This window comes from Pezoporus occidentalis, unplaced genomic scaffold, assembly GCF_034315485.1.
Source record: "Pezoporus occidentalis ecotype Australia unplaced genomic scaffold, CSIRO_AGI_Poc_V1 ctg160, whole genome shotgun sequence".
Lineage (NCBI taxonomy): Eukaryota > Metazoa > Chordata > Aves > Psittaciformes > Psittacidae > Pezoporus > Pezoporus occidentalis.
In genome coordinates, this window is record NW_026913426.1 from 2,161,278 (window position 1) to 2,171,109 (window position 9,832).

At 36.1% G+C, this 9,832-nt stretch overlaps 1 protein-coding gene across 12 annotated transcripts in view; it reads right to left on the reverse strand.

The window, feature by feature from the left end:
• Positions 1-7,133, reverse strand: part of ANKFN1 (ankyrin repeat and fibronectin type III domain containing 1) — a 128,161-nt gene extending 121,028 nt beyond the window's left edge. For 9 of the 12 annotated variants that reach the window (XR_009963608.1, XR_009963607.1, XR_009963611.1 and 6 more), the window contains exons 1-2: positions 6,898-7,133; positions 3,920-4,002 (exon numbers count right to left, since the gene is read on the reverse strand). The gene's annotated coding sequence lies outside the window, so the exon portion shown is untranslated. Of the gene's footprint in view, positions 1-3,919; positions 4,003-6,119; positions 6,345-6,893 lie in introns of all 12 variants that reach the window. The other 3 variants (XR_009963604.1, XR_009963606.1, XR_009963609.1) reach the window with 3 other exon arrangements.
• Between the last annotated feature and the right edge of the window lie 2,699 nt (positions 7,134-9,832).

Genomic DNA, 9,832 nt, shown 5'->3' on the forward strand with positions numbered 1-9,832 from the left:
AGGCCACAGGTTATTTTTCCTATCTATACCACAGAAAGATAAGAAATTATAAAACCTGACTTTCATTCCTCCAAGAGAGCACACAGGTTTTGTCTCAAATTCATCACTGCCAGTCAGCTGGAAAAATAGGATGACTTTGAAATTCTGTTTTTCCCTAAATCTGCATCATAAACATGCTTATTTATGCCCAAGAGCAATTTAAGTGTATAGTTTGTTATTTTTTTTATGGTTCTGCCTCTCAACAACATGATTTTTCTCTACAATAAGGGTGTCAGATGATTTGAACTATCACAATTTGAGAGTGACCACATGGATTCAAGCTAATGCAGTTAACAAAGTTTAAAAATCCAGTAAAAACACTTTTAAAATTTTATTTTCAAAACCAAAAGCAACCTCCTAAAAGCTGTTTTCATCATTGCACCAACCTTCAGTTTTCTAAGGTAAATGAAACTTAGAAAGTAGTGCGCTGTATTTTCTCACTTGAATTGTATTTATAGACTTTCAGGCAGAGGGTAAGATTGCCCCCTTTTGGAATTTATAAGTGTAACAGTCCAAATAAAGAATTAGGTGGAAAGCATTCCTAAACCCTACTCAAGATATACATCCCATCAAGGATCATTTGTGCTTCATATTGTTGTGTTCTACTGTTATTATATATGTGGCTTCACATTCCTTATTAAAGCAATAGACATGAAAGAATTCAACTGCTCTTGCCAGCAGCCACAAAAGCACAATATCTATAGTCAGATAAAGGTAAACGTATGGAACCTTTCAAAGAATGCTGTAGTAAAGGTGGAACGTGACTGCATTCTCCCTTTCTCTGCTCTGTAGGACAGACTTCACAAACAGTAACCTGTAATTACAGTGTACCATAAAGTAGCATTGTCTGATAAAAACAAGGACTCCTCAGTGACCTGACCAGGACTGTGCAATCAGGAGTCAGTTCTTATAGAAGGAAAACAAGAGCTCTGATACAGCTTTAAGGAAACAGATGAACCAGTGGATGTCTTTTAATAGCATTATTGCTCTTTAGGTGGAAAAAATGCACATAATTAAAGTTATTTTTATTTTATTTCAGGACTAAGTCTGGAGCCTCAATCCTCTTGAGATGCACTGAAACACCTGCGATGCACATACCCTCTGCTGTTGTCTCAAGACCAGCAAGTAATCCTACGTAAACAATTCCTGGTTTATGCATTGACATTTTTCTTTCTCAATTATTTCCACCAGTGTCTTCTCTGTCCTTTTCAGCATGTATGTTCTTAAGGTTCAGAGGACAAGACTACACTTAAACCTCCCCACATGTATTTTTAGCTATATTAATGAAGGCTAGCTTTATTGAAGAGCTTCAGCCTACATAACTGAACAAACTTTTAGGCAAATGTTTGGGGGTAAGCTCATTGACAGTCACTGTTTTCAAGGCTAGAGTAATAGTTATTTCCCAGGAATTATATATGTAAATCTCTTCCAATTAACAAAGCCCACTCATTTTCATAGGAGCCTGGTGGCCCAGAATTGGTAGTTTGATCTGAATAAGTATATTGGTATGGTTTCAGCTAGAAATAATTTCTCAAGTGGTTCAATGGCCATATTACAAGAAGAAACATGGAGACCGGTTGATAGACTGATGTAAACCAGCAATAAAATAGAAATCAGAGAGTATTACGGAGGCTGCACTGATCTGTCTCATCATAGCTGAAACAAGACATTTGTTCAAGCAAACTAAGAACAGGCAGGCAGTACACCACAGCAGACACACAGGAAAACAGAATAGTTAAGCTGTGCAATTCTGCTGAAGAACTCATTGCTTAAACCCTGAATGCAATGTTAAGTAACGCCATGATGTTCGTCTCAGCCCCAGGCTCTAAGGAATATTATATTTTGTTTTCCATTTTACTTCAATCAAAATTCTAACAGCAAAGGCTACTGGCTTTCAATAATTTAAGTGTAGTTCAGTGAACTAAACTGAGATTAGACAGTAATATTGGTTTATATGGAGCAGTACTGATGTTATACCCTGAGCACAATGCTGTGGAGCAGCGTTCATGCGGATGTTATAAGAACATCACTGTGCAAAATAATTTCAGTGCAGGTGCCTCAGCAATAGGAAACATCACTTATAGCTTTTAAAAATTAAAAAAGACATCAGCTACATTTTTTCATGTCATTTATACTTTAATATTCTTAATCTCTTAGACATCAAACTTTAAAGAATGTGATGAAAGTGATCCTTATCACTTCCATACGCTTTCTCTTTGTGCTACAGTACATAGATTATCGCAACATTGAAGATAAGGTATTGTAAATTCCTGTTTTCATAAACAAGCTGAAGTCCCAGCTTTACTGACTAAACCTCAGCGCGAAAATCACCATTACACAAAAAGCACCAAGTGTAACAAGATGAACCACAATGTAACTTTCCAGACTGTTTGCCCAAGTTGTTTAATGCCCTGCGTGTTTCTGTTGAGGGAAAGTGAGAACTTAAGTTGAATTATGTCCTTGCTGCTCTTGAAATACTTTAAACAGTCATTTAAACTGCAGCCAGTGTGTCATGCATTCCAATACAGAATATAAGAAGCTATGTATTTAGTGTCACTGTAAGACTTTTACCTAGAGTTTTCCTTCCATTGCCATGAAGTTGATCATGAGGAAGGAATGCACTCTGATCATGCTCATTACCTTACTAAATGTGACTTCTAAAGAGATCACTTCATGTGTCCTCAAGGATGCTGAAAAGTTATTTTATTAAGAGAAACGCTTGATTTCCTTTACTGACAAATTCATTGGACCAAAAGGCTGTCATTAATCTGTAGCTATCTTGATATCTATATATGGAAGAGGAATACTCCAGCAAGACATACATTCTTTATTTAATAACCACATTTTTTATTTTATAGTCACTAAAAATACTCTACAAGGATAAGGATAGGAGCAGGAGAAAATCCACTTATCCTTTCAGAAAGTTTAAATATGAATTTTATAGGGCATACTTTTATTACACATAAAAGGCTCTGGATCTCTATACTTAATTCCCTGATTTATTTTACCTCTTTGCTATTAAGAAAGGACATTAAGCAGCACTGCCAACCGATATATAGTTTTGCTCCTGATTTTAAAAATGCTTAAAAAAAGTGTTAGAGGCAATAAACTTTTCAGCTCCTTCCTTAAGCTAAGAGAAAAATCCTCATAGGTTTTACTATGGCTCAGAAATTTTTAGCATGTCCTCATCTTTGTCATGTTTTGATACAGATTCTTCTGATTCTGTCACCACATGCCTTATGGGCTGGGGACTCAACAGCGACTAATTCTTAATTCAGTTAATACACCAAAGTTTGAGTGAAAGGCTGGCCAAACATCCCCACTTTCTGCTACCATCAGGCCTTCTCTGCTAATTCTTCACTGGGATCTACATGAGAAACAGGTTCTACCTGCTCATAGGTTCTAATCAACTGTGCTCTTCATTCTCTTTCCACATTCTCAGGAAGGGTGGAGGCATCATACTTGAAACAAACACAGCACCACTGAATAGCAGTTGTCCCAAGAACATTGTTATTTGTAGGACAGGTAGGAATTCTGTTTGCTTATTTGTTTAGATGGTAAAACTCTCCATCATTAGCAAATCTACTATGGAACCTTACTGAAGTATGTGACTAGGCTGATACAATGCAACAGAATCCGAGTATTCTTAACAGAGAACTATCTGAAAATACTTGAAAGACTGTGAGTGTAGGAGAGAATGCTTATTATGTGCTTCCATAATCACATATTTCATTCAAATTAGAATCTATTGAGTAAATCCCCAAGCAATCTATGAGTTCTGTAAAGCAATTCCCACACTCCACAATTGTTCTTCAGGCAACTAAAAGGCCATGTAGCATAGAAACAGCTGTAGGCTGCAGAATGTTCTCATCTGACCTACTGGGGAGTTTCCACTCTGCTTTTTTCAAAGTTCAAGACAGAGGATAGACTACTGGGCTCACAAATACAGCTAGATGTTGAACACTGTTGTAAGAGATATATTAAAAAGATTCAAAGCAGTGTCTTTCATACAAAGCTTTATCTATTAAACATCAACTCAGCTATCTTGCCTGTATTTACAAATCCCAACCTTTTTTTCTAATACCACTTAAAAGAGGTATAACAGATTTGTAACAAGTCATATAATCAGCTAGGCCATTTGATAAGTAAATCTGGGTTGAAAAGAAGAAATTCTGTGTAAGTAGGAGGGGAACGTAGTAGAACACTGCATGCATTGTGATTATGAAGTACTCTGCACAGAAACGTCAATTCTAAGGAATATATTTTCTGCTGGTGTAAGAAGTGCTCTGAAGTAATAATTTACACTCATAAATGCTAATTGAATACTAAGCCAAATATGTGGAAACTTGTTTGACACATAGCAAGTTTCTCTACATGCTTAGGGAACGTATCAATTTAAGGATGAAGAAGGCAAGAAGAGTGTCAAGAAGACTCTTCTGGACAAGTCAATTCCTTAGCTGGAAATTAATTTCCTAGAGTTATAACTGCACTAATAGGGAGTATTTATATTTTGCTCAGTGGCCAAAATCAAAATGAGAATTAGAGGTCAAATTTAGTATTCTTATTAGAGGGTTTTGGTTTTAAATTAGTTTTTTAAACAGAGTTAATTTAGTCTCTGAACACTGTTTTTAAACAGAAGTCAAAGATTTCTGCTTAATTTCTTTGAATAAACTAAAGAGCAGTTCAGCACTGATTCAGAAATGGTTTCTGAATTTGTCTCAACCCCAAGCTCTAAGGAATATAATATTTTGTTAAAGCTGATAAAATGTTATTCACCTGAAAAAAAAAAAGAAAAAAGAAATGCAGATCTAGGTATTTCAAAAAGAATAAATTTACAATCAGTATTTTCTGGTTGCCCTTTTCCTCTTCTCAGCCTTGGCCAGGCAGACATCAAAACAGTACTGGTTAGCCCTGAGCCACCCAAGTACTGGCATAAGAATGTCCCACTAAGTTTATTGAAAGTGTGGTCATTTATACCAGAAGTGTACACAAACACCTTCAGAAATATGATTATCTTGGGAACTGAAGTGACTTCAGTGATGCTTAATCCTCATTTTAAAAACAGTGCTTGGGAAATTGAATACTTCATATGGTAAATAGACTGGTATTTTCATCAGAAAGTGCTGAGATTTTAATCTTTTCAAAGAGATTGAAACTTACTTCTTAGAGAGAGCCAATGAATTATAATATACATATGTATAACATACACTTTGTAATATATACATCAATCATATGTATATATTATGAGTAATTTTTAATAATAAAATTGAGAACATAATTAATTTGGCTGAATAAGGAGTCCTCAATTTATTCTAAAAATGCAGAAAATACTTGTAAAATCCTAGATTTATAACATCTAATAACATCATCTCCTAACTCTACACTAGGGAAGCTCTACGAATAATAAAGTCAAGAATTGCAAGAGAGCCTGTGGAGATTAGCAGTAAAGTTTTAACCTCAATCAGCAAATGTTCATAAAGACAGTGTAATTGGGCATCACACTGAAAACAAAAGTAATGGGTATGAATTCTTCAGTGATTTACAGTGATTTGTAGTGATTTATCTGCCCTTCTGTAATAGTATGGATGGAGCTCAATACAAAGTTTTAAGTATGCTCTGTGAAGACTTCCCTTGTCATAAGCTCAAAAGCGTTAAGCTATCTTTAAGAAAAGAAACCAGTACCACTCCATTGTGTATGTGGAAAAATGTACAGACAAGAATGGCATGCTACTTCCAAGACAGTCAATTAAACTGTAACATGCATGTTCACGCCAAGTTTCTTCCACCAGAAGGAACTGTCTCCATGAGACTGTTTAGCTATACAAATCACTATTTATCTAGAGCCTCTGACAAGAGGCAGTCAAATCAAATTCTTCCAGTGGAGATACACTCATGCTAAGTTATAGCACTGTTTTACACTTCAAAAAGGCATCATAATCAGTTTATGAAACATGTAAAAAATCTAGGCTGGTGCAGTGCCACGGTTCTCCATAAATGTTCTAAAAATGAAAAGTGCTGTTGCTATAGCAGGCTTGTGAGCTTTGAATTCGTTGCTAATGAGTATTGCTTGGAAAACATACTGAGAAATAACTGTAGATTAATGTCATGTTTCAGAAAACCCAAATGATCCTTTTTTATTCCATTTGTCATGGCATCTGAGTTTGGTAGCACAATGCAGAGCTCCTTGAACTCCCATTGGCTGGAGTCGATTTCTCCCATTCAAAACTGGTCCCATAAAGTTTCTGGTAATGCCAAAATGTACTTCTTCTTTAGCCTTCAGAAACAAACACACACACACCTTTTTGCTGAGAATCAAAGGAAACAAGAACTTTTCATAAAAAGCAGTTTGTCTCAGACTGTCACAAACCACAAACTCTATGCTTACTCACTCCAGGCTGCCAGTTTCTAGCACTGGGTTTGCTCATGTGTAAGTGCAGGTAAGTTATTGCTATGAACATCCTCCCATAAACTGACTCTTGAAGAAAACAGCAAAAATGCAAACAGTTCCATAAATAGAAATTATAAACACCCAGTCTCAAATATAATTACTTGTTCATAACTATTGCCCATTAAAAGGTATAGACCACACATCAAAGTACTATACTTGGAATAAATATCTGCATATACTTGGAAGGCAAAAACAAAAGTGTTTTCTCCCCTACAAATATTTGAAATTCCATTCTTCATATAAAACATTCCACATATTTAGAGAACAGAAAGCTATAATCTGCTTATGCATCACATTAAAGGAAATGCAATTTTCATTCTTCAAAGATGAAAAATTGTTTCCAGAAATGCATGTAATAATATGCTCATCAGATAAGTGAACTTTATCAGAAATGATTTGAAAATACTTACATACAGTGGCTCCAGTTTGGTTTCTCCCTCACCAGATTACTCTATTTTTACTTCTGCTGTTATTTAAGCCTCAGCTGAAACAAACTGTCTTTGACAGGAATGCATTTCTTCAGAGCTGCTTTGCCTGTCTGCAGTTCCCCAGATGAACACTGTTCCAATAATTCATATTGCTATTGGAGTTCTGTTGCTCCCCTAACACAGGCAGCACGTCTGCTCTGTCATCTCCCACTTACTGAGCATTTGCAGGAAAGAAACAATAGATGAGAAACTGACAACTGATAGTATCCAACTACTCAAGGCAAAGCAACCTGAGACCACAAAGTAACACTTTAGACTGTAATGGTATACTATGGTAGGTCAGCTGTCCTCTGGTGGCATTTTGAACCCCCAGAAAAACTGTAAAATACTGCTAATATAAATCTAGGGGCACAACAACACAGGAAAAGGATTTTAAACAATTGGTATCATGAGTATCACAGGATTCAAAAGGTGGATGTCCCTTTAAAATTATACTATGTCTTAATAAAAGGAAAAATCCTCAAATTCTCCTTAGCAGGAGAAAAGCAAAGTCTGAAATAATCCTGATAGATACTAGGTTCCACTTCAGTAAGTTAAATACGTTATGGATGTTAGCACCATAAAGCTGACAATTATATTGCATGAGGATCAGAAGCAATGTAAGTATTTATATAATTTACATAATAAACCTTCAGTTTAGAAGAAATAACAGGATACAATGTTAGTATTCTGATAAAGAGCCATCTTTTTAATACAGCTTGCAAAATTCATTCTGGTTTATGAGACCTTAATTACAATAACTTCTGCGCTGAAACAAGCGAACAGATGAATTGTAACAATCTTCAAGGCAAGATATCCATCAAAAAAACCAAGAAGTCTCTACAACACTTAGTCATATGAATCAATAATAATTCTCACAAGCTTACTAACTAAAACAGTGGTAAATTGCATTCTATGTAAAGGAGTTCCTAGAAAGTTTGCCAGGCAGCTGAGATTAAGAGAATGTTTGAATTAGATGGATATTTCAAATAAGAATTTAAATCTCAATTAGAAAATAATCAATGCACTAACATCTATTAATAACCACAAAAACTGCTGGAAGAGGCAGTTCAGTTACTACCTTTTTAGAGTTCAGTAAAAGTCATTTTTATAGACAGGAGTAAACATTTTTAACACTTACTTTACAGCCTCCACTGGGATGGTATATACTGCTGCCAACTCAGCACCACTTCCTGACACTAAGTGAAGAAAGAAAGAAATGTTAAACACAGTGGCAGAAGAAAAGTTTAAGTACCTTGATTCATTTTTCCAAACTGGAATCTGATTGCAATGCTTGGGACAGCACAGCTTTTATGAAAGGGCATTCCCTTTTTGAATTGCAGTCAATGAGGTGAGAATCCTGCCCCCCACTCTTTTGCAGAATACGCATTACCCGAATCTTGTCATTCGAAGCATTTCTATTCACTTCAATGATCACTTTGATATAGAAAGCACATAAGGATATAAATCCAACAATGTCATTAAATTCTTAAGAAATTATTCCGACCTAATAGTCCCCCTTAGATCCCGTAAGTCCTTCAGGACATAAAGCAAAGGTATTACGGAGCCAGACTAGAACCACTTATTACCATGACCTCATTCACATGGCAGTGTTGGAGAGCAAGGAGACAAAATAATTACAGTCACAAGGCCTTCAGCATGACTTCTATGGACAAGACTAGCCAGGGAGGTGCTATTCTCACCCCACTGGCTAGGTAGTAAACTGGAGGAAAAGGGAAGAGAAAGCAACCTGGTGGAAATTTTTTTGTACCCCATTCCCTGAATGAAAGATCTTCTTGTGCACTCTAAAGAGAACCTGTTTTGTTGCAAATCTTTGTTCTTTTTACTTCATGAAGAGAACTGATAGAAGACAAACCATTTCATAACTTATGTAAAGAAAACCCTCCCACAGTTGAGCTATTTACAACCATTAATAGAACAGATCTTGGCACGCTAGAGATGCAGCATATATAGCTGGAAGAAGCAGTGGAACACCATGTCTTCTATTTCAGGTGGAAAGCAAAAAGCAAAGAGGAGACTGAAGTAGTTGCTACATGGAGACCTTTTCAGAATGAGGAATGAAGCAGGGTTTTGAGGCCACACCAAATTGTGCCCAAGGGCCAGAGTAAAGGTCTTTGTCATTACAGCTCATAGGAATTACAGTGGAATGGGTAATAAATGAAGCCTTGAGAGCCCCATTTGAAGCATTTTCCAACAACATCAGAAAATTCCCAAACTGTTCCCATGACCAAGGGCCATACTGATGTCATCATACTGATGTCATCATTACACACAGGCTGAATGAAATGACTCATTTCTAAATTCACAAGGTTCTTGAGACTTTCAGCCAAAGCAGTTGAAAAATATTATATTATGATTATGATTTTAGCAATAGACTGCAGATAAGATTTTCATAAATGTCAGGTCTAACTCTCAGGAGTGATTCAAGCTCAGTCAGGTTTAAGCTTCTAAATCACTTCTGTGCATCTGAAATTTTTGCTTGAGATGAAGCCAGTTTAGGGAAGAATGTATAACCAAGCTTTTCTTAAACAAGCACTAAGTAATGGAACTTGTTAGAATATAACTAACAGAGATGTGAATATTACTTGTTGAAAAATTAGAAGGGACAGTCATGGCAGGATTTCCTATGACTTTAGGCAATCCTCAGAAGCAAAGGAATGATACTATTTTTAAAGCAGCTGTTGTGTATAATGTCTCCCTTCAGATTTCCATACTGCAGCAGGGACCCCCTGCTGACACGAGAAAATACTTGAGTCAGTATTTTCCTTCCCTTTCAGCTGACCTAAGCAGCTCCTAACACTTTCCAGGCTAAGATGACTTAGCGCTTCAGTTAGATAACATTTTTTTTCATTCCCTC